The 21,331-nt window shown below is 52.2% G+C and overlaps 3 non-coding genes across 3 annotated transcripts; 1 reads left to right on the forward strand and 2 right to left on the reverse strand.

Moving 5' to 3' along the window:
* Positions 1–599: 599 nt before the first annotated feature.
* On the forward strand, positions 600–672 carry TRNAR-UCU. The gene has a single exon. It is a non-coding gene; the product is annotated as a tRNA-Arg (tRNA).
* Positions 673–14,348: 13,676 nt separating this feature from the next.
* On the reverse strand, positions 14,349–14,420 carry TRNAE-UUC. The gene has a single exon. It is a non-coding gene; the product is annotated as a tRNA-Glu (tRNA).
* Positions 14,421–15,073: 653 nt separating this feature from the next.
* Positions 15,074–15,146, reverse strand: TRNAK-CUU. Its single transcript has one exon. It is a non-coding gene; the product is annotated as a tRNA-Lys (tRNA).
* Positions 15,147–21,331: the final 6,185 nt, after the last annotated feature.

Here is a 21,331-nt window from a genome sequence, read left to right on the forward strand (position 1 = left end):
GCACCTAACACTTGTGACAGCAGCTCCTTTTAATTCCCACCTAACGATCTGTACTTATGCCGATAGGTCGACTTTAGGTCTTTAACTTTGAGCGGTAGCTGAGAAGATGGTAAATCGGGCAGAAACCCATTTGACAAACCTCTTCATTTCCTTGTTATTTCCTGACTTCTTCATTCATCCCCTTTTCCTTATTTCCTGGCTGAGGCGGCGGCCTGCCAGGGAGCTCCCCGGCACCTCTGGCTGCCTGGGCTGAAGGCAAGAGGCAGGCCTGGGCGTGGCGAGGGCCTCCTGTCCTGGAATGAGGCTGCACTGCTTCCTGGTCCCCTTTTCCCACCCACACCGGCAGGCGGCTGCTGCGGGAGAACACGAGGGAGGCTCTCGGGATGCTAGGCAGCGCTGTGTGGCTGTCAGGGGAAAGAGCCTTCTTCTCTAAAGATGGCTGGCAGAAAGGTGGTGCTCCGCTCTGTAAGCAACCTGCCCAGTAGCCTCGCTGCCAGGGGATGCAGACATTTCTGTAAGGTGCAGAAAGAGGGTATTTGGCTTCCAAGTTAATATGAGAAATATGCATTTAGGAGATTGAATTTCCATTCTTTCATAGGGCCCCAGTGGCCTAATGGACAAGGCAATGGCTTTCTAAGTCAGAGATTGTGGGTTCAAGTCCCATCTGGGGTGAAAAACTGCTTCTATATTGCAAGGAAACCTTGACCTTATTTTCACCAAGGAAGCTGGGAGATGTTTGAACACAAAATACTGGATCTTGGGAAAAATGGGCATCTTGACAAATGCTTTCTAAACCCCTCAGTAGCAAACAATTAATGCTAGTGTTCGTCTGAGACTAGAGGGAAGGGGAGTGTTTACTCCCACACCTCAGTGAGTGAAACAGACGGAAAGAGCAAGGCCGTCCTGAAAGAGAATGGATCTGTCTGGAGACAAAGCAGCCCCTGAGAATGAGCAATGGTGTGAAAAGAAGGGGTTCAAATGGGTGTTAGATGTAAGTTAGTGTTAGAGGGTTTATCCCTTCACCCTCCAATTACCGCGTCCTTCTTGCGTACACACAGAGCAGCAATACCCAAAGTCCCAAGGTGCAAACAATTAGATGCTTATTGGATTAAACTTGTAGCAAGCAACGATTCCAGTTTCCTTCCTCAGTGTCCCCATCCCAGCCCTGACGCCACAGAGCCTTGCCTGTGGCCCTGTGCCCATTCTCCCCCTTAGCAAGACATAGGACATATGGTGACACATTTCCTGATCGGGCCAGGCATCAAGGTGGAAGGTGTTGATATTCCATTTGTCTCACTGCCCCGTGCGTAGTACAGTGCCCTGCACCTTCTCTCCTACGGACGTGCCACACCTGTTCCAATTAGCGTTCCAGACTTCCCACTATAGTTGGGTCCAGGTTGTCTAGTACAGGGGGGAGGGGCTTACTCCATTACTTCTCGGTTATTTCCATAGGCAATGTAACACAAGTATACTTAGCAATACACCAGCCGCTGTAATAATCCACAGCAACACCGAGAGACCTGAGCACTGCCGCATGGTCCAACATCCGGGCCACCACCGAAACACCTCCTCTCCTCCTTCGACGGGGTCAAGCTCTTAACGTGTCCAGTTGCTGGCAGTTGCAATACGCTGCCGCTGCAGATTTTCGTGCTTTTGTCCATATCATTAGTCCATTGAATGTCCACAAGGAAATGGGTTATTGTCCAAACCAACTTAAGCACATGGTGTGGAATCAAGCTGTATGCGCTGGTTCGATTATTCACAGCAGTAAGATTCACAGATCTATCTGTGCACCAAAGCCCAGAGAGCAGTGTGTAGTGTGGAATTTGGTTAGGGGCTGGTGTAATTGTGCCCCCAGTAATATGTACATTTCCAGCAAAACACCTCGTACACAGTACACCCAATTGTCCACCCCTTGCCACGGGCAATTGGGTGTGCTCCTCCATGGCCATCAGGGAGGGGCACATTCAAACATCTTCTCTGGATTTACACCATTTTACACACCCATCCATTGATTCCCAGCGAGCAAATCCCCTTCTCATTATTCCCATACAGCTTGTGAGGCCCACCTTAGCTGCCGATTCACTTCCAGATACCACGGTAGCTATTACACAGGTGCTGGCCTCCTTGTCGAGCATTTTGAATGTCCACACACATCTCCCCCCAGGTCAGCCTTTTGAAGCCATCCTCACCCATGTCATGAGGTTTTCTGTTCATTGAAACACAACAATGCTAACAACAAGACAAACACCACAGACAAACAACACAAAACATAGATTCATGGTATTCTGGGTTAGTCTTTTGCTGGCACCAGCTTGTTTGTAGAGTGTCTTAGAAACAAAAGAAACAATTTCCACACACACACCCCCGGTGGGGACAGATAAGTGCTTAATAATAATAATACCACTTCCTTTTACAAATTTCCTTGCTGATTGCAGGAAAAACAGAAGAATTCCCTCCAGGCTGTCCTTATTTAGTTCTATAGTCAGATAGTGAATTACCCCACTCGCTGGTCATTTATGAAATTCATGAGGTGGTGTGCCTCAGTTTCCCCTCTTGTACAACAGACCCAGTTTGCAATAGTTTCTCTGCTGTACCAAGCTTTAAGTTTATCCTCAGGTAAGAGCTGAGAGACAGCTTTAGATTTAGCTTTAGCACTGTACATACACCCACACACTCCTTAGGGTTAACCTGTCCCCCTTATTTTCAGGCTTGACTTGTTTTTTCACCTCCCTTTCCTGGAGGGCCACAATCTGAGTCTTCCAGTAGCTTTTTTGCTGACCAGATGTATTTATTATTTGCAGATCCTTTGTGCTGCCACTGATGGGCAGTTCTCTCCTTCCCCCATCAGCTAGGTCATTTGCATTCACACTGGCTTTTGGTCTTGCTTTTGGATCCAAAGCCATCAGCAGCTCAGAGACTGTCTTAAAAGGGACACAATCAACTTCCACCGGAGTTCTGATTACTTTCCACTTTCATCTTCTGCTTCAAAACACACAGATCTGAAAAAGAAACCACAACCTATTGTGGCTCCCTTTGGAGCCCTAATAGGGTTTGAATTAAGTACCATGTTTTGTTTGCATTTCTTTTACCCCTTCTCCAATATACACTGCACACGTCCTGGGAAAATGCACATTCCTTCCATAGTTTAACCTTCATAACATTATATTACAAACCATAAGTCTCAGTTTAGGTTTTTAAAACCTTACACAATTACACACAACATTTTGTTTTGTCTAACAGCCCTTGCACTGCAATAATTTTTTTTACACAACTGTACCCCGATTACACGTCCATCTTGTACAACCAGAGCCAGCCAGGGGCAGGCAAGTTAAGTGCCAATAGAAACCCCTGACATTCCTTTAGTGATTTTGCTTACATTACCCAGGAGTCAAATCATTTTGATGAGATTATCTCTCCGCCTGCTGCCTGCAGCCGTCCCCTATAGACCATTTCTGTGGGCAAAGGGCCCATTTCCCCTCAGAATGGCTGTAAAGGCTTCTCGGGACAAAACAGAGTGATGGTAGCAGCCACTTTACCTGACCCTCTTGTATAATTTAATTACTAAGCTTCCATCCAACGTGAATGCACAGAGCTGCACATACAGTTACATTTATATAACTGGGTTTTATTATTAAACCAAAAACTGCCTTCTTGTAACACCACAACTGTTGCCTTTTACTATTTCCACAACTCACAAATGTTTACTTTCCTCCTAACTCTGTATTATTAATTTTTGCAAAGCCCTGAGCAGCTGCACTGCAGCGCTGGGGTGACTGCAGGTGGAGAAGCTGCTGTGGAGCAATGTAGAGCAGGTGCAGGAAGGAGACAGGGTCACTATTCACATTCTTAACTGCACAATTTTCGAAATTTGGGAATGTCCGAGAGGTGAATGCAGAGCAGTGACACTGGAGATGCCCAGACCTCCAATGGGGGCGGCATGGAAATTAATAATGGGAAGATCATTTGCGAAATTAGTCGTCACTGACAAGGTTTGTCTCTGTTCTTATTTCACGTTGTGGTGTTATTTAGCAGAACCAGGACATAGTTTTACTGTATTAATTAAACACTTAATTTTATTTAACTAAGCCAAAAACTTAGTGTCACTTATTTTTTCTCTGTCCTAGCAAGAACTAAATGAATTTTGTGACTTTCTGGAAAGTGCAGCGAGATTAAATGTGGAGAATTCAGTCTCTGTTTTTGTGAGCTGATGTTTTCCTCTCACAGGTCAGTGCCTGCATTGAAATACCAAGAGGGATCTAAGGGCTGGTGTATGCTGGGCACTGAACTGGCAGAGCGACGTCTCTCAGGGTGTGACCCCCCCCCCCAAAACCCATAGAGTTAAGGTGACCTAAGCCCTGGTTAGATAGTGCTAAAGAAAAAGGAAGAATTGTTCTGTCAATGCAGCTATTACAGGGATGGGAAAACCCCTCCAGTCACTGTCTACTCTAAAGTGCTATAGCAGTGCCACAGCAGCGTTTGAAGTGTAGACAGAGTGAAACTAGATCTGGCTCCAGTTTACACTGTGGATGCTCAGGCACTAAGACTACAATAACCACAACAGCGCAGTGCTTGCGTAGTTAGCGGGATTCTTCAAACCTCGGAGAAGGAAAGAAACTCAGAACAGGGAGTCACCCTCATGGATCCAACCTTCTCCTAGGGAGCACACACCACTCCTGGCCAGAGAGATGATCAGCCCCCACAAATAGCAACATCATCTCCCTTGAAGCCACAGCTAGTCCAGAAACCCACACCCAGGTAACGGGAAGTCCCTGCCTGGAGCCAGGGGGACTGTGACCAGAGCCCTTCCCAAACCAGATACTTCTCTCACCGACAGAGACAGCTACTCTCATCCCAGCTGGGCAGGTCTTGCCTGGCACCAACAGGATTCACCCTGTCACTGCTCTCGCTCACTTGCCATCTCACCTCGGGGCTGGACTCCGTCCCTGCGACTTCTTTTCCCTTGGTAGGAAACACAACACAAAAGAAAAAGCAATGGTGGCGAGGCTCCTCTTCTCGCTACTCCCGCACCCCTGGGCTCCGGCTTCAACCCTCCTCCCATTCTGCCATCACAGCTACAATTAGAAATCTGAGCCCGGGGCTCACACCTGGTTGTCTCCCCAATCCTTGGCGCTGTCCAGCATGTCTCCCTCCACAGAAGTCACCTGGCCTCGTCTTAGACTCCATCTTCATATTGCTCTTCTCCTTCCCAGAGCTCCTGCTCCGCTCCTCAGGCCTGTCTGTCCTCAGCTCTGCAGGCAGAGGGGAAGGGGCATGATGGGAACACACGCCCCATTCCAGACACCATGCAGCATTCACAGGGCTTCCAAACCACGTCACCTTCGGCCAAAAACCACCCCCCACCCCGAGGGAGCAAAAACCCTTTGTGAGCTCAGCACACACAAGCCAGGAAAAGATTAACACCCACACCCAGCCCAGCCAAAGTGGGAGCTTCCCCCACTTCCCGGCCACAGGCCCACGGGGCTCATGGATGGAGGAGTTTGGGGGGCTGTGGGGGCCCCTGAAGAACTAGCTCAGCGTGTGAATGAGTGACTGGGATGTACGTGGGGGCCGGACTGTGGGTTGGGGTGTCCAGGAGGACCCAAGGGAAGGGACTAGGGGGATTAGGGATAGAGCAGGGTGGGGTTACCAAGGTACATTGTGGGAATGTGGGATTTAGAGAGCCCAGAGTGGATGGGTGGGGGCGGGTTGGATGACCCCACAGTGGCTGAAAAGGGGAACCCGGCAGGTTTGGGGGTAGCAGAGATTGGAGATGAGGAACCCCCCACCCTGGGGATGGACTGGGGGAGTGGGGGGATGGGAAAGTGGGGCCCAGCCATGGAGAAATGGGCTGGAGTCAATTAGGGGAGGGGGAGGAGGGTGGTGTGCTGAGGTCGGGGGGGGGAGGAGGAGGTTGGGGGCAGGGCGCTGAGGACGGGGGGGGGAGGAGGACAGGGGAGAGGAGGAGGAGGAGGAGGGGGAGGGCGGGGAAGGGAAAGGCCGGGCAGAGCGGACAGGGTGGGGAGGATGCTGGGGCGGGGCTGGTGGGAGGGTCACAGGGGGGGACACTGCAGGGACAGTTTGGGGGGGGTTGAGGGGCCCCACGGCCCCAGGCTGCCGCTTGTGGGGCTGCTCCCAGGCAGCCCAGCCCCCCCCCACCCCGCTGGGGGGGGTGAAGCCCTTTCACTCCGCGCTGCCTCTGCCCGGTGGCCCCCCCCCCGCAGCGGGCGGGGCCTGGCGCCGGGGACTGGGCGTCGGAGCCCCCGGCCCCCCGTGCGAAGCCGCCACTCACCGTCCCGCCCCAGCGCCCCTCGGACCGGCCCCGCCCCCCGCCCTGCACCCAAGCCGCGTCCCTCGCCCCCTCCGGGACCGCCCCTGGCCATGAGCGGCATTCGAATCCCAACGGCCGCAGCGCGCGCCGGGGGAGGGGGGGACAGCGAAGCCTCGGGGCAAGGGCCCACGCGCCGAGTCCCTGTCCCGCGCTCTCTCCGCCAATCAGGGAGCGGGGAGGGGCGCGGCGAAGTGACAACTTATGGCCTCTCCTCCAATAGAGTCCGCGTGTGAGAGAGAGGGAGAGAACTACGCTTCCCAGTGTGCACCGGGAAGGGGCGCGTTGCCTGAAGCGCCACCAGCCCCATTTCCTGAATGGGAGAACTGAGGCCCAGAGAGGCTGAGTGATGTGCCCAAGGACACTCAGGAAGTCTGTGGCAGAGCAAAGCATGTTTCTCCCCTCCCCCCCCCGCCGGGATCTGGCCTGTTAGTGGGTGGTGCAGGGGCGGGGTCTCAGGAGAAGGAGCAATGGGAGGGCGGGGTCTCGGGGCAATGTGAGGGCGGGGTCTCGGGTGAAGGGGGGGTGCCGGGGGGGGGCCATACCGGGACGGGGCAGTGTGGGGGCGGGGACTCAGGGGGAAATGGGCAGTGTGGCATTGGCTACTTGTGGGGAAGAGGCGCTGTGCGGGGGGGAACTCCGGGCAAAGGGGAAGCATGTGGGTGGGCTCTCTGGGGAAGGGGCGATGCGGGGGCAGGGATTAGAGGGAACCGGTGGTGCAGGGGCACGATCTCGGGGCAATGTGAGGGTGGGGTCCCAAGTGAATGGATGGGGCAGGGGCAGGGTCTCAGGGGGGAAGGGGCGATGCAGGTGTAGGGTCCCAGGGGGAAGGGGCGGTGCAGGGGTGGGGTCTCAGGGGGGGAAGGTGGGGGCAGGGGCAGGGTCTTAGGGAGAAAGGGAAGCTCAAGGGCGGGAACTCGGGGAAGGGCCATGTGGGGTGGGGTGGGTCCTTGGAGATAGGGTGCAAGGAGGGGTGTATTGGGGGCAATGTGGGAGTGGGGAGTCAGGGAAGGGGCAGAGTGAGGTGGGGTGCTGGGAAAGGGGCAATAGGAGGTTGGGGCCTTGGTGGAAGGGGTGGGGCAGGGCAGGACTTCAGGGAAAGGGGCGGGGATTAGGGGGAACAGGCGATGTGAGGGGGGACCTCGGGGTTAGGGGCAGTGTGAGGACAGGACCTCGGGGGAAGGGGGCAGGGCTTTGGGGGAAGGGCGGAGCGGGGGGGGCAGGGGCATGGCTTTTGGGGGGCAGGACCTGGGGAAAGGGCGGAGCGAGGGGAGGCAGGGCTTTCGGGAAGGGCACAGTGGGTGTATGCTGACCATAGCTGGTCTGTGAGAGCTGGGGACACTCACCAGTCCACTTTCCTTGCTAGTATAGTGGTGAATATCCCTGCTTGTTATATAGGAGTCTGGGGTTTGATTCCCCGACGGGGAGGGTGACCCCTTTTGAAGGGTGGACAAGGAAATCCCTGGCCTGCCCACCACATGCCTTGCATTCTCCTTCCACGGCCACTTCCCTTCGCACCCTGCACTGATGACCTTCACCTCCAGAGAGACAATTGCCCCGCAAGCACACGCTCGCCCTAGCCAAAGCCTCCCCCGAGGCCTGCACGTGGGGGCACGTTTCAGAGCGGCAAAGGGAAATAGGCTGGCCAGGCGCATGAGGACAATGGCCCAGACAAACGGGGAGGGACTTGGTCCAGGGGTGGAGGAAGACAGAAAAAGAGACAGGCATGGGATTGGCTTCCTGTCTTTTTTCCTTTGCTCAGCATTTGACCTGTGACTGTAATGGGGAGACTTGAGAAAGACCTGTGGCCGCCGGCGAGGTAGGTGGCCGCCACGAGAGCACAGAGCTGAGCATTTTCCGCTGGGTTGCTGGCTGCGCCCCCAGTGCCTGGCCGTGACCGTATAGTGGTTAGTACTCTGTGCTGTGGCCGCAGCAACCTCGGTTCGACTCCGGGTCACGGCATTGCTTTTTGGTGGGGAGGGGCTATCCTGCAGCACGCCTCATGGCTCAGTCTGATGGTGTCCGTTTGCAAAGAGAGCCATCAGCCGGTCCTCAGTTTCTGCCTGGTAAAGGCAAGTCAGTGGGGTCCATCCATCAGAAAAAGAGTCTCAGGACTTCTTGCTGGGCGCCAGGGTCCAAAAGCAGCGCATTCCCTCCTGGAAAGGGCTGTGTTTCGAATGTCCGTCCAGTGCGCGTTGAAGGGAAGGATCTGTGTGCCAGGGAAGCTGCGTCTCTCCAGAGGCGCTTGAGAAGCCAAAGGGGCCGTGGGTGAGTTTGTGATGAGGTGAGTGTGAAGTGTGGAAGGGGGAGGGTGGCAAGAGGAGGTTTTGAGAGGAAAAAAGGTGCTGCTGAGCTGGTAGGTGAGGGCAAGGTCCCAGGCGGGTGTTGTGTGGGGAGCTGTGTAGGCCCGAAAAGGCGTCTTGCTGGGCAAGGGCAGGTGAGGAGGGCCAGGGCTTTTCCCAGGACTGTTGCTGCAGCCAAAGCCTTTGGGAAGCAGAAGAGGACCATCTCTCTTTCAACACCTACATCACATATGGTTTTTAGACACCATCACCCTCATCTAAAGTTTCAGGTTTCCTACAACCCTGTGCCTTCTGAGGTGTTCTAATCTCCCCCCTCACTTATTAGATGGACACTAGGACAGAGGCAGAATAGAGACACTTAGCTTAATCATTCATTCATTCATTCATGCCCGTCACCCCAACCGGGGTATGGGCCGCCAACCACAGATCTCCATAGTCTTCTATCCTGGGCCATTCGCTCTAGCTGGTTCCAGGTATAGCCCATTTTTTTGCTATCAACCTGAAGGTCGCATCGCCAGGTATTTCTTGGGCGGCCTCTTTTCCGCTTGCCTTGGGGGTTCCACTGCAGTGCCTGTCTGGTGATGTTGGTTGGCTGCTTGCGTAGTGTATGTCCTATCCAGCCCCACCTTCTCCTTCTAATTTCTTCCTCTGCTGGGAGTTGATGGGTCCTCTCCAAGAGGTGGATGTTACTGATGGTGTCTGGCCAACGGATCTGGAGAATCCTTCTGAGGCAGCTATTAATGAAGGTCTGGATCTTCCTGGTGGTTGTTTTGGTTGTCCTCCAGGTTTCAGCTCCATACAGTAAGACTGATTTCACGTTGGAGTTGAACAGTCGAATCTTTATTGCCAAAGACAGCTCTCTGGAGCTCCAGATGTTCTTGAGCTGTAAGAAGGCTGCTCTTGCCTTACCAATCCTTACTTTGATGTCTGCGTCTGTGCCACCCTGCTGGTCGATGATGCTACCTAGGTAGGTGAAGGACTGCACTTCTTCCAGGGGGCTTCCATTCAGTGTGACTGGGTCGTTGCTGATGGAATTGATCCTAAGGATCTTGGTCTTGTCCTTGTGGATGTTGAGGCCAACCTGTGATGACGTGGCTGCCACTACGTTGGTCTTCTCTTGCATCTGCTGTTTACTGTGCGAAAGGAGTGCAAGGTCGTCGGCAAAGTCCAGGTCATCAAGCTGGGTCCACAATGACCATTGAATTCCATTCCTATGCTTATAAGTGGATGTCTTCATAATCCAATCGATGACGAGAAGAAAGAGAAGTGGTGACAACAAGCATCCTTGTCTGACTCCGGTTCGCACCTGGAAGCTGTTTGTGAGCTGCCCTCCATGGATCACTCTACAGTGTATGCTGTCGTATGAATTCTTGATCAGGTTGACCACCTTTGCTGGGATGCCTGAGTGCCGAAGGAGCTTCCAGAGGGTCTCTCGATCCACGCTATCGAATGCTTTCTCATAGTCAACAAAGTTGATGTACAACGAGGAGTTCCACTCCATAGACTGCTCAATTATGATGCGGAGCATTGCTATCTGGTCCGTGCATGATCTGTTCTGCCGGAAACCTGTCTGTTCATCTCGTAGCTGTGGATCGACGGCATCCTTCATTCTCTCTAAGAGGACTCGGTTGAAGATCTTCCCTGGCACCGACAGGAGTGTGATTCCTCTATAGTTGGCACAGTTGCTGAGGTCTCCTTTCTTGGGGATTTTGATGAGATATCCCTCTTTCCAGTCAGCCGGAATCACTTCTTCTTCCCATATTTTCTCAAAGAGGGGGTACAGCATTTCCACTGAAGCATCCAGGTCTGCTTTCAGGGCCTCTGCTGGGATATCGTCAGGTCCAGCCGCTTTCCTGTTCTTCATCATGGTGATGGCTTTTCTGATCTCATTTCTGGTTGGTTTATCGCAATTGATTGGGAGGTCCTCGTTGGCTGGGTCGATGTCTGGTGGATTTGGTGGTGCTGGTCTGTTCAGGAGTTCCTCAAAGTGCTCCACCCATCTGTTCATCTGTAACTTAGCTTAATGAGAACCTCAAACTCCCGCACGGTGGGCCACAGAGTCAAGCAGCCAGCACTCACAATCGGTACCGGCCTTGTTTGGTTTTTTTTTTTTTTTTTTTTTTCCCAAACTAGCTCAGCACTCAGGGTGTTGAGCCCTTCTGGAAATCTTGCAAAAGAGTTTGGAGCCTGAATGGGTGTTGAGTTCTTAAGAAAACCATGTTTTTGTTTTGTTTCCCCAAGAAAATTGGGGAAAAAAGATTAAACTAGGGTGAACCTGGATGTTTATTGCTGTTTTCGTTCAGCGCCACTAGGCTCTTTCGAAAGCCGGTCCGTTCCCCATTACAGAGGGTCCAAGCAGAGCGAGTGAAGGAACCCCTGTGCTCAGCATCACAACCTGAGCCCGAGGAAAAGCACTGAAACACGCTCAAATGACGCTTTAGGTTCATCCATCAGAATCACAAGAGCAAGACAAAGACATCTCAAGAAGAAGAGTCCTCGGCTTTCATTTACCCCATCGCAACCCTCTTCACTTCTTCTTCTGCCTACCTAGAGGCTCGTCCAGGAAAATCACTCAACTGATTATAATTTGGGCAGAGAAACCCAGGGAGGGCTTGTGCTCCCCCTCCATGTGAGCGGATAGCACTCTGACTTCATCTACGGGGTCTCTCAGCTTTGGCTTCCCCAGTTTGTCAACTTGGTGCAGGCAGGAAGCAGGCTCTCCTCGGCTTTGGCAAGCCACTTTCTGTCCAAATTGGGAAACCGGTCCAGTCTCCATTCCCCTGTGAGAACAAGAGCAGAGAGTTCACCAGCTGAACCCAATCCGAGGCATTGAAAAAATGGAATTATGCTTCCCGTTCCTCCGTCAGGATCACCAGGAAACACACCAAAATCCCAAGAGGAACAACTCGTCTCTGTTTTAGTTACCCCCAACGCAATCCTCTCCGCTTCTTCTGCCTCCCTCGAGGCTCTTCCAGGGACAAAACTCATTGAGCTGATAGGATTTGGGGGATGGAAACGGAGAGAGGGGGTTTGACACCTCCTGAGAGGATGTGGACGCGATAGAACAGCTCTCTCGGTTTTAGAAGCCTCCTAGCCTGGCTCTTTTGTTGTCAATTCTGTGCCATCAGGAAGCAGCGAAAGCAGGGTAGGAGGGCACCAGTGACGTTGCACTCCATACGTTTTATGAAAAGATGCTTATAAGTGTGAGTATGATGTAAGTGGAATATGCTTGATGCAAAAGGTCTCTTGTAAGGTATCATAACAAAGGTTCTAACCTACTGAATATATGCCTCCTATTTGTATGCATGTCTCATTCTTGTCTCTGAAGCTGGAAATATGAAGTCTAACTCTGAGGTCCTATTGTAATTGTGCAAAGCGTGGGCCACTAATGGTGGTTTAAAACCTTGACGACTCCCATTGACAATTGGTTGTAAATGGTTTATTGACCTGCAAACCTTCCTGTGTATGTGTGGGCCAACCCAGGAAGAATGGAAACTAGGGGTCTTACAGAGACCACGATAGTGGAATCCATCTTAAATCTGGTATTTTTCCATTTAGAAGGAAGGGTGAGGACCCGGAGAGACAAAAGATTCCCGGCTTATGCCAAAGCTATAAAAGGGGGTGAAGCAGGACAAAGGGGCTGCCAGTCATGAGAAAACCCCTGCCAGTCATGAGAAAACCTAAGATGTCTGCTGGAAGTAACAAAGACCGAAGCAGGGGAAAGGATTGGGCCCAGACTAGGCAGGAGTCTTTGAAAGAAGCTGATTGGAACACCTCTGAGGGTGAGCTATTCCCTGGAATCAGTTTATTAATGTATTAGGCTTAGGCTTGCGTGTTTTGTTTTAGTTTGCTTGGTGACTTCCTTTGTTCTGTCTGTTATTACTTGAAATCACTTAACTCCTACTTTTTAGCCTTAATAAAAATGACTTTTGTTTATTAATAAACCCAGAGGAAGTGATTAATCCCTGGGGGAGCAAACAGCTGTGCATCTCTCTCTATCAGTGATCTAGAGGGTGAAGAATTTAGGAATTTACCCTGTATAAGCTTTATAGAGAGTACAAGGGATTTATTTGGGGTTTTGGATCCCACTGGGAGCTGGGTGCTGGAGACAGGTGCTGAGCTGTTTTGAGTTAAAGTCTGCAGCTTTGGGGTGTGGCCCAGAGCCTGGGTCTGTGTTGCAGCAGGCTAGGGTGTCTGGCTCAACAAGGCAGGGTTCTGGAGTCCCAAGCTGGCAGGAAAACGGGCTCGGAAGTAATTTCAGTCCCAAGGGGATCTCTGTGACCGAACCCATCACAGTGGCGTAGTCGAGCAGGATATGTGCACAGCTGATTGCTTTGAGACACTGGTAGTGATTTTTAAGCGTGTTGCCGGAGGACAGACAAAGGGCTTATTCGGGAAAGGGAAGATGACAACTTTGGTTGCCAAATTGGCTGGGAAAGCTCTGGATATATTCAGTAAGATGCCTATTGCTGATGCTTCAAACTATGGTCTATTTAAGGAATTGGTTTTGAAACAGTTTCAGATTAGGCCTGAAACCTAGAGGGTTAAATTCACAACTCTTTCAACTCCCAGAGCCCTTCTACAGCACAGATGATTTGTATACACCTTCACCGTGAGCCAAATTGGCAGGTTTCCGGGAGCCCTGTGAGTCCGATGTTGTTTTAGTCTCCTGCTGATTTATTAGGAGACTAAAAGATGGACACCAGAACTGAGGCAGACTACGGACACCGCATTCTGAGAAAACACTGGTGAACCTCCAACTCCAGCAGTGTGGGCCACATAGACAAGTAACCAGCACCCGCAATCTTTACAAGCTTTTTTCCAAAATAACTCATCTTTTGGAAAAATAGGTTGAGCCTTTTTGACAATCTGGCTAAAGATTTTAGTGCCTAACTGGGAGCCTAGTTCTTCTGAAAATCGGGCCCTAGCGGTGGGTGTGAGACCTTCTGAAAATTCTGGCCAATGTGTCTGGAAGCTCCAAGAACCATCGCAACTTTGAGCATTTACTAGAACAGGATGAACAAAACCTTCCTTCCTTGACCTACAATCACCTTGATTCCAGGTTGAGGTTTCAAGAGAATTGATTTGATTCTTAGATGCAATGCGAAACAAACACCCTCCTGTAGACATTGGAAGAGGGAGGCTGAAATGGATCTGCCACTAAACCACATTGCCTTTCATCAGTAGCCACCTGAGCAAGAGGGTAACCACTGGCCTAGAGGTGAAAGGCCCATAGCCCATGCTCAGAAGCCTTCAGCGGCTAGATCTTAGGAATGGAAAAGCTTAATGATCTTTCTCCGGGGTGGTTACTTCCAAAGACTTGTATATAGCGCTGGGTGAAAGGTTTTGGGATGAATATTATATTTAGTGAAATATTTTGGTGGACCCAAAATGATTGTTTGGTTTGGTTTGGTTTCACCAAGAAAAGTGAAAAGAAAAAAAAAAGATCTTGGGTCAAAGTGCAATGTTGTTCTAATTTAGGTTAGGCTAGGTAAGAAGGAAAAACTAAATTGTTTGCACAAGTAAGTGTATTTGTGTAAAAGGGTGCAGAGGCTGGGCTTTAAAGGGCAGAGAGCCATATCGTAGTAGTTGGAAGCTTTGCTTTCCCCATGGCCTCCAAAAAGTTTCCAAGCATTCTGAAGGAGGCCAGGAAGTTGCATTCTTCCAGTTGAATTACAAGCGAGGAAGGCAAGGTAGGCTTTTGTTGAAGAGAGTAACTCCCTGACCGGGAATCGAACCCGGGCTGCGGCAGTGAAAGCACCAAATCCTAACCGCTAGACCACCAGGGAGATTGCATTTGGAGAGTTGGTCTCGACTTTCTAGGCCTACTTTCTGTCCAACTGAGGCCATTCGTTCGTCTTCAAAGAAGGTTAACACAAGCTCTGAGCTCTTCGTTTCCTTACGGTTCCCTTCCTATTTTTAGCACTGATATGAAAAAGAAACAGAAAACATATTAAAACAATTTCCAGTATTGTTATACATTGAGGCCACGTCTTTTTTTTTTTTTTTAAACAGTTTTATTGCTATCTTGTTTTACTCTCCATGGGCTTACAGAAATGTACGAGGGATGAATAAGATGTGGTTGGATTCGTCAGCCTTAAGCAATCTCCATCCCAATGAAGAGGGCTGGTGGAGGATTTGAGAAAGAAGCAGTTATCTCAACTACTGAGCGCTGGCGAAGATATAGAAATAAGTAGAGAAGCTCTAGATGGCTGCTCAGGGGGTGGGGGGCAATCAGCTTCTGAAAGGTTATTTTTTCCCTCTCTTGCCTGGGCTAGAAGAGACTCAACTCTCTTAGGACCATGGAATTGTCAATGTGTCTTGTCTTCATGATGTACTAAAGGTCCGAGACCGCCTCAACTGGTTGAGAGGACAAAGAGTGGATTCCGTTATGCTCTGAGACTCAAATGGAGAGAGTGATGTCGAAGAGTGCAAGATCAAACGCCCAACGTGGGGCTTGAACCCACGACCCTGAAATTAAGAGTCTCATGTTCTACCGACTGAGCTAGTCAGGCTAGGCCTCAAGGAGTCGCAAAGGCGCAGACAGTGCAAAAGAAGAGCGAAGGAAGTTTCTTTGCGTGCTGAGATTCGTTTCCTGACATTTGCCTTCTTTCCTGGTTCCTTCGCTCTCCAGCTAGCAAACAGGGCCCGTTCCAAGGCTAGTGAGATGCTGGTGTCTAGACCAGAGAAGTGGGGTTCATCTAGCAGCTGCTCAGAGAAACCTGGGTGGGAGGGTGGAATTTAGGATTCTCCCACCAGGAGGAGGTGCTGTTTCTCAGAAAAAGCTTCTCAGCGCCCAAAGAGGGGGCAGAGAAGACAGTTCCCCGCCGGCCGCCAGACACATCTTTTCGCAGGGAATCAGAACCCCCTGGGGTAAAGCTCCTCCAAGGATGTGCGGCTCCAGGAATGTCAGAGAAGGGAAGGACTGTTTGCTTTAGGAGGTGGGTGCGGGAACCTGCAGGTCCTTAGGTCCCTCCAGCGTCCGATGAAAGCATTTGGGGGGAAGGGGCCGGGATAGACAAAGACAGGAAAGACGGGTTTGCGGCTCCTGTGCAAACACCATGTTGCCAGCGGTCCAAGAGAAGCGGGTGGGGGTTCGAGCATTTTGGCTGCTTCCTGAGGGCACGGAACTCACAACCTGGCAATGCTCAGAGCCCCGTTCCTCGGGAGTTTTCTTTGTGTTGGTCTTGTGATGCTGAGGGAGGAAGCTGAAGCATCATTTGAGTTTGTTTCAGTGCCTTTGGTTGGGCTAAGGTTGTGACCCATTCATATATATAGTATGAACTATATACACTAACTATACTATAAACGAATAAAGTTAACTACAACTATATAAATCTGAACTATATATACAAGAATTAACGAGAGAAACTACGAGTAGCTAGGGAAGTGGAGGTCAGCTAAGCCGCGCTCCACTGTTCCAACGACCGACACGGGCAGTAAGAAGGAACTGAGGGGCGGGTGGGTCAGCAGGGGTATATATCTGGCGCTATAGCGGCGCCACTCCAGGGGGCACCCATCCGACCCACCGAGTGTTGCTAGGGTAAAAATCTTCCGACGAACGTGCACACGGCGTGCGCACACCTAACTGGAATGCATATGAGCAATCACTCGAAGAAGAACTCCTTCTTTCTTGTATATTGCAAAGAAACCTGGTGTTATTTTTCACCAAGGAAGCTGGGAGATGTTTGAACACAAAGTATTGCAGCTTGGGAACAATCCCCTAGAAATGGCATCTTCCACTCCACAGATCAGTAGCAAACAGTTAATATTAGTGTTTGTCTGAGAATAGAGTGAAGGTGAGTGTTTACTCCGACACCTCAGTGAGTGAAACAGACAGAAAGAGCAAGGTTGTTCTGAAAGACAACGGATCTGTCTGGAGGCAAACAGACCTTGAGAATGAGCAAGAGTGTGAAAAGAGGTTCAAATGTGGGTTAGGTGTTAGTTAGGTTGGTCTGACAAATTTCAAGAAAATACCAATGCTCATAGACTGATGCAGACACGGCCTTACAACTCCCCCACTGCCAGCTCCCGATCGGTGTCAGAAGCTCTCCCTTTCCTGCTCCCCAGCCCTCAGCCCCAGGAACCACTGTCCTCTGCTTCCCCCTCTGGCCCCACCAACTTTTCCTCCCATTTCTGGGTTCCTCGACCCAGGGGCCAGACATGGGGTCCTACTCACCGCAATGCTCTCCACAAGGGCTGCTTTGGAGACCTGGGGCTCCAGAGTGTCCAGCTCCTGCTGCTGTGCCAAGAAGCACAGACGTGGGACAGCATGGAGGAAGCCGAGCTGTTGGGCCCTGTCCTCCACCAACTAGGAGTGGGGGAGAGAGAGAGAGAGAGATGGTTAGGTGAGGACCTCCACATGGGCGCCAACTTATATGGGTTCCTGGGGCTTTAGCCCCAGGAATATTCACAGTCAGGGGCTCTGCTCCACCAATATTTGGAGCTAGGTTTCTCCCCTGCTTGGAGCGCCCGCCCCGCCTCTCACCACCCCCGCCGCCACCGCCAGGGCTGCAGCTTCCCCCCCTCCACCCCAGAGCTTCCCTGCCTGAACATAAAGAGTGCGCAGCGAGCGTCTCTCTCCCTTGCTGCTGCTGCTGCCGCCGCCTAAGGGCTACAGCATAAGAGCAGTGCTAGCTGCTGTAGCACCTCAGGAGGGGAGGGGACCCTGCCGTTTTTGGCAGCCCTCCTCTCCCGCTACCTGGAGGAGACACGAAGGGGACTTCCGGCCAGGAGACGGACTTCACTCACCTTAGCAGCTGCTGGGGCTTCTGTGAGTGTTTGCCCTGCAGACAGTCTGCTCCGAGGGAGAGGAGGCTCTCCAAAGTCCTGCCTGGCTTGGTGGGGAGCAGTTCCAGAGCAGCGCCCAGGGACTCCATGACACCCGGTACCCACCACAGGGGAGGCGAGTGGGCTTTCTGGACCTGAGAGAGTCCCTAGGAGCATGTGCAGTGACTGTGGTGCAGAGTGAGTGTGCTGCCGGGGAGCGGGACGAGGAGGGGTCCCTCCCCTGGAGCTTGTGGCTGCCGGTAATGGGGGCGGGGCGGGAGTCCTCTCTGGCCATAGCCCTGGGGCAGCCTGTCTGCATCCCAAGTTCCTTATCCCCAGCCCTGCCCCACCCCAGTCCCTGCACCCCCAGCACCCCAGCCCTCAGCACCCTCCTGCACTGTGAACCCCTCATCCACAGCCCAACCCCAGAGCCCTCACCTGAGGGGAAAAACGTGCAACTTAAATTTGGTGGTCAGTTTGGAGTATCATTTTGTTTAGCATGATACTTGACTATTTTACACCCCTTTAAAGTATATAACTAGTCGTATACAGGTGTTACAAAGTGGGAATGTTCTTCTCTGAATACAGTGTGGGTGCCTCAGTTTCCCCTGTGCATTTCTCAAGGATCTAGATGGTGGGATAAGGGGGTGTGATTGTTGCAGAGCCCTAGAGGGACAGTGTGAGCTGTCTGCACAGAGAATGGCTGCAACCCTGACTCCTGGTAACTGATGGCCTGGGCCCTCCCCTGCAAGGTGCCAACTGAAGGTGTTGGAGAACAAAGAGATCAGGTGGCCTCCTAATGCCTGGAAAAGAGACAAAGGCCAGAGGAGGGAGTGTCAGTGCCTGTGTGGACTTCTGGGAAGTGCATGGGGTGGAAGGGGATGCTGGGATGCTTTGGAACAACTCCATACAAAGCCAGTCAGGACTCTGGGGGAGCCTCCTCTCTCGGAGCGTACTGTCTCCAGGGCAAGAAGCTTACACCTTCCTGGGTCTGACCTCGGAGCATTCAGCCCTTCCACACCGTGCGCTTTCCGCAGTGAGTCTGCCCAGGCAGGTCCTGGGACAGCCAGAGGTCCCTGCACCCCAACTCTGCAGTCAGATGTGACTCTCAGCCAGATAGTAAAATAGAAGGTTTATTAGATGATGGGAACACAGTTTAAACAGAGCTTGTTGGTACAGAAAACAGAACCCCTCTGTCAGGTCCATCTTGGGGGGTGGGGAGCCCAGAACCAAGTTCTGGGTCTCTCCCCATTTCCCCAGCCAGCTCCAAAATGACACTCCCTCCTCTGGCCGCTGTGTCTCTTCCGGACAAGGAGGTCACCTGATCCCTTTGTCCCCAACACCTTCAGTTGGCATCTTGCAGGGGAAACTGAGGCACCCACACAGTATTCAGAGAAAATATTAACATTCCCACTTCATCACAACAAGTGCAACAAAGTATAATACTGTATATTGAAGTAGGCAAGTGCTGCTTCTGACTTTCCACTTTTAATTGACCCTTGTAATCTTGTGGCACTGACGCGTTGTAGCTTCATTTTATATCGGCTTACAGGGCGGGAGCGGGGGGGGGCACCACCATTTTGGGCCTCACCAAAAATTATACAAACCTGCCGCCTATGGGTGGGCATGGGGGTTTCTGGCAGGGGAGGGAGAAGGTGAAAGGAGGCGAGTGGTGGGGGGGGGACTGACTAGGAGGGACGCAGCAAGCCAGCGGGGGGCTAGGGGGTGAAGAGGGGTGTGATGGTGGGGCTGAGCAGGGAGGGGGCAGGTCCTAGTTTACTGCTGTGATCTGGTCACCCCATGTGTGCCGTTTCTTCTTCCCCCCCCCCCCGAACCTTGTTTCGATGGGGCGGAGCTGGGGAAGGAGGGTTTGTTTCCACGGGGCCGGGCGGTGCTGGGGGGGGGAACAGGGGGCAATTTTATATTAATAAGGAAATATTTTATAAATTTTAATAAAATAAACATTAGTGAGGAAAATCAGTTGTACAACTATCAAAACAAATTATTTTCCTGATATGAAAGTGCAAATCAGCTAATTAATATATGATGCAATGTATGTAATAGATAATTTTGTTATTATTTATATAGTCATGGAAAGTAAATAATACATGGAAGAAATGAAAGGGGTTTTTTAAAGGGTTTTTTTTGTTTTAGTCATCCCTGCCGGGGCCCCATCGAAACTGTTCGAATTGGGCCCCGCACTTCCTGAAGCCGCCCTGACAATGAGGCTAATCATCTAGTGGAACAAGGGACGTGGTTAATTCCCCATCACTGCCCTGTGTAAATGAAGACCGCAGCTCTTGCTGCAAGACACCTGGTGTGTGGGTGTCCCTGTTCCCCCTTCAGAACCTCTGGTACATGGTGCTTCCCTCCTCCCAGTTCAAGATCCCCATCATGTGGGTGCTCCCATCCAGGATCTCTGGTGGGTGTCTCTGTCCCCCACCCCATGAACTAGCTCCCGTGTGTGGTTTCCCCTGCCTGCCCCCATCCGGGAACTGTGGGTGTCTCTGTTCCCCTTTTCAAGATCTGTGTTGCAGGGGGGCATCCCTCCCCCCAAGTCAGACTCCCCATCGTGTGGGTGCTCCCATCCCCCCTTCCAGGCTCTGCGGGGGATGTCTGTATAAAAAGAGACTGTGTCTCACTGTCTTGCCCAGGCTATGCTGCAGGGGCTATTCACAGGCGTGATCCCACTACTGATCGGCACAGGAGTTTTGACCTGCTCCATTTCTGACCTGGGCCAGTTCACCCCTCCTTAGGCAACCTGGGGACCCCAAGCTCCCCCAGGATCACCATATTGATGCCAAACTTGGTGCGGACACCTGATCGGTACAGTCCCCTGCAGCCCAGAACTCCTGAGCTCAACCAATCCGCCAGCCTCAGCCTCAGCCTCCCCAGGAGCTGGGAATCACAGGTACCAACTACGGAGCCCGGCTTGTTTTGTGACCTGGCAGCTCGAGCTTTAAACTCTGCTTGTGAGCTCTGTGCCTGGGCCAGACGGGGACAGCCTGGAACTGGGAAATGCTCCTGCTTCCCCCGCCCCCATCTCATGTTGAGCTGCAGGCGCCGCTGTCCTCCCAGATAAGATCCCGGATGTTTCGGTGCCCCCTTCCCCCGCCCAGGTGTCCGGGTACCTCTGCCCCCCCCATACAGAATCCTGGATGTGTGGGTGTCCGTCCCTCTGCAGAGGATCCTGGAGTGTGGATGCCCTTGTCGCCCCCCACAAGATCCTGGGTGTGTGGGTGCCACTCTCCCCCCCCAGTAGATCTCTGGTGGGTGGGTCCCCAGGGTGTGAGTGCTCCCATCCCCCGATACAGGCTGGGGGGGTATAACTGGCTCTCTCTGTCCTGCCCAGGCGGTGCTACAGCAGCTGTTCACAGGGGCAGCAACCCCACTGTCAACCTGCAGCTTTAACCTGCTCCAGGGGTGACCTGCTTCACCCTCCTGTGGGAGCCCGGGGACCCCGAACTGCCCAGAATCACCTGATTGATGCCGAGCTTAGCACAGACACCGGCTCAGCCTGGCAGGGAGCTGCCCTGAGCCCTGACAATCAGCTTCCCTCCGCCTCCTGCTGCACAGCGAGGATCCCACGCGAGAGGCTTTGTGCCCAGTTTGTTCAGGAGCGTCCCAGGCTCCAGCTGGAAACTCTGCTGGTCAGTTCTAATCTTTGGCCACACGGGGGCGGCACTAACGGTCCCATCTAAATGCTGTTTGCGTTCGACCCTTCGGATCGCAGATTGTAACCCGCGGGCAGATCTCTGAGGGCAGCCAAATCCCTCCCCAAACTGGGGAAATGTCTACAGTGAGAGACTGAAGAAGCTCAATTGATTTCATTGACTCCATGAATGTTCCTCTGTGTCCCCCTAGGAGTCATGCCCCACATTTTGGGAACCACTGACCCCTACTCGCTAAGCAGGGGCTAGTGATGCCAAAG

Source organism: Mauremys reevesii, linkage group 23 (genome assembly GCF_016161935.1).
Source record: "Mauremys reevesii isolate NIE-2019 linkage group 23, ASM1616193v1, whole genome shotgun sequence".
Lineage (NCBI taxonomy): Eukaryota > Metazoa > Chordata > Testudines > Geoemydidae > Mauremys > Mauremys reevesii.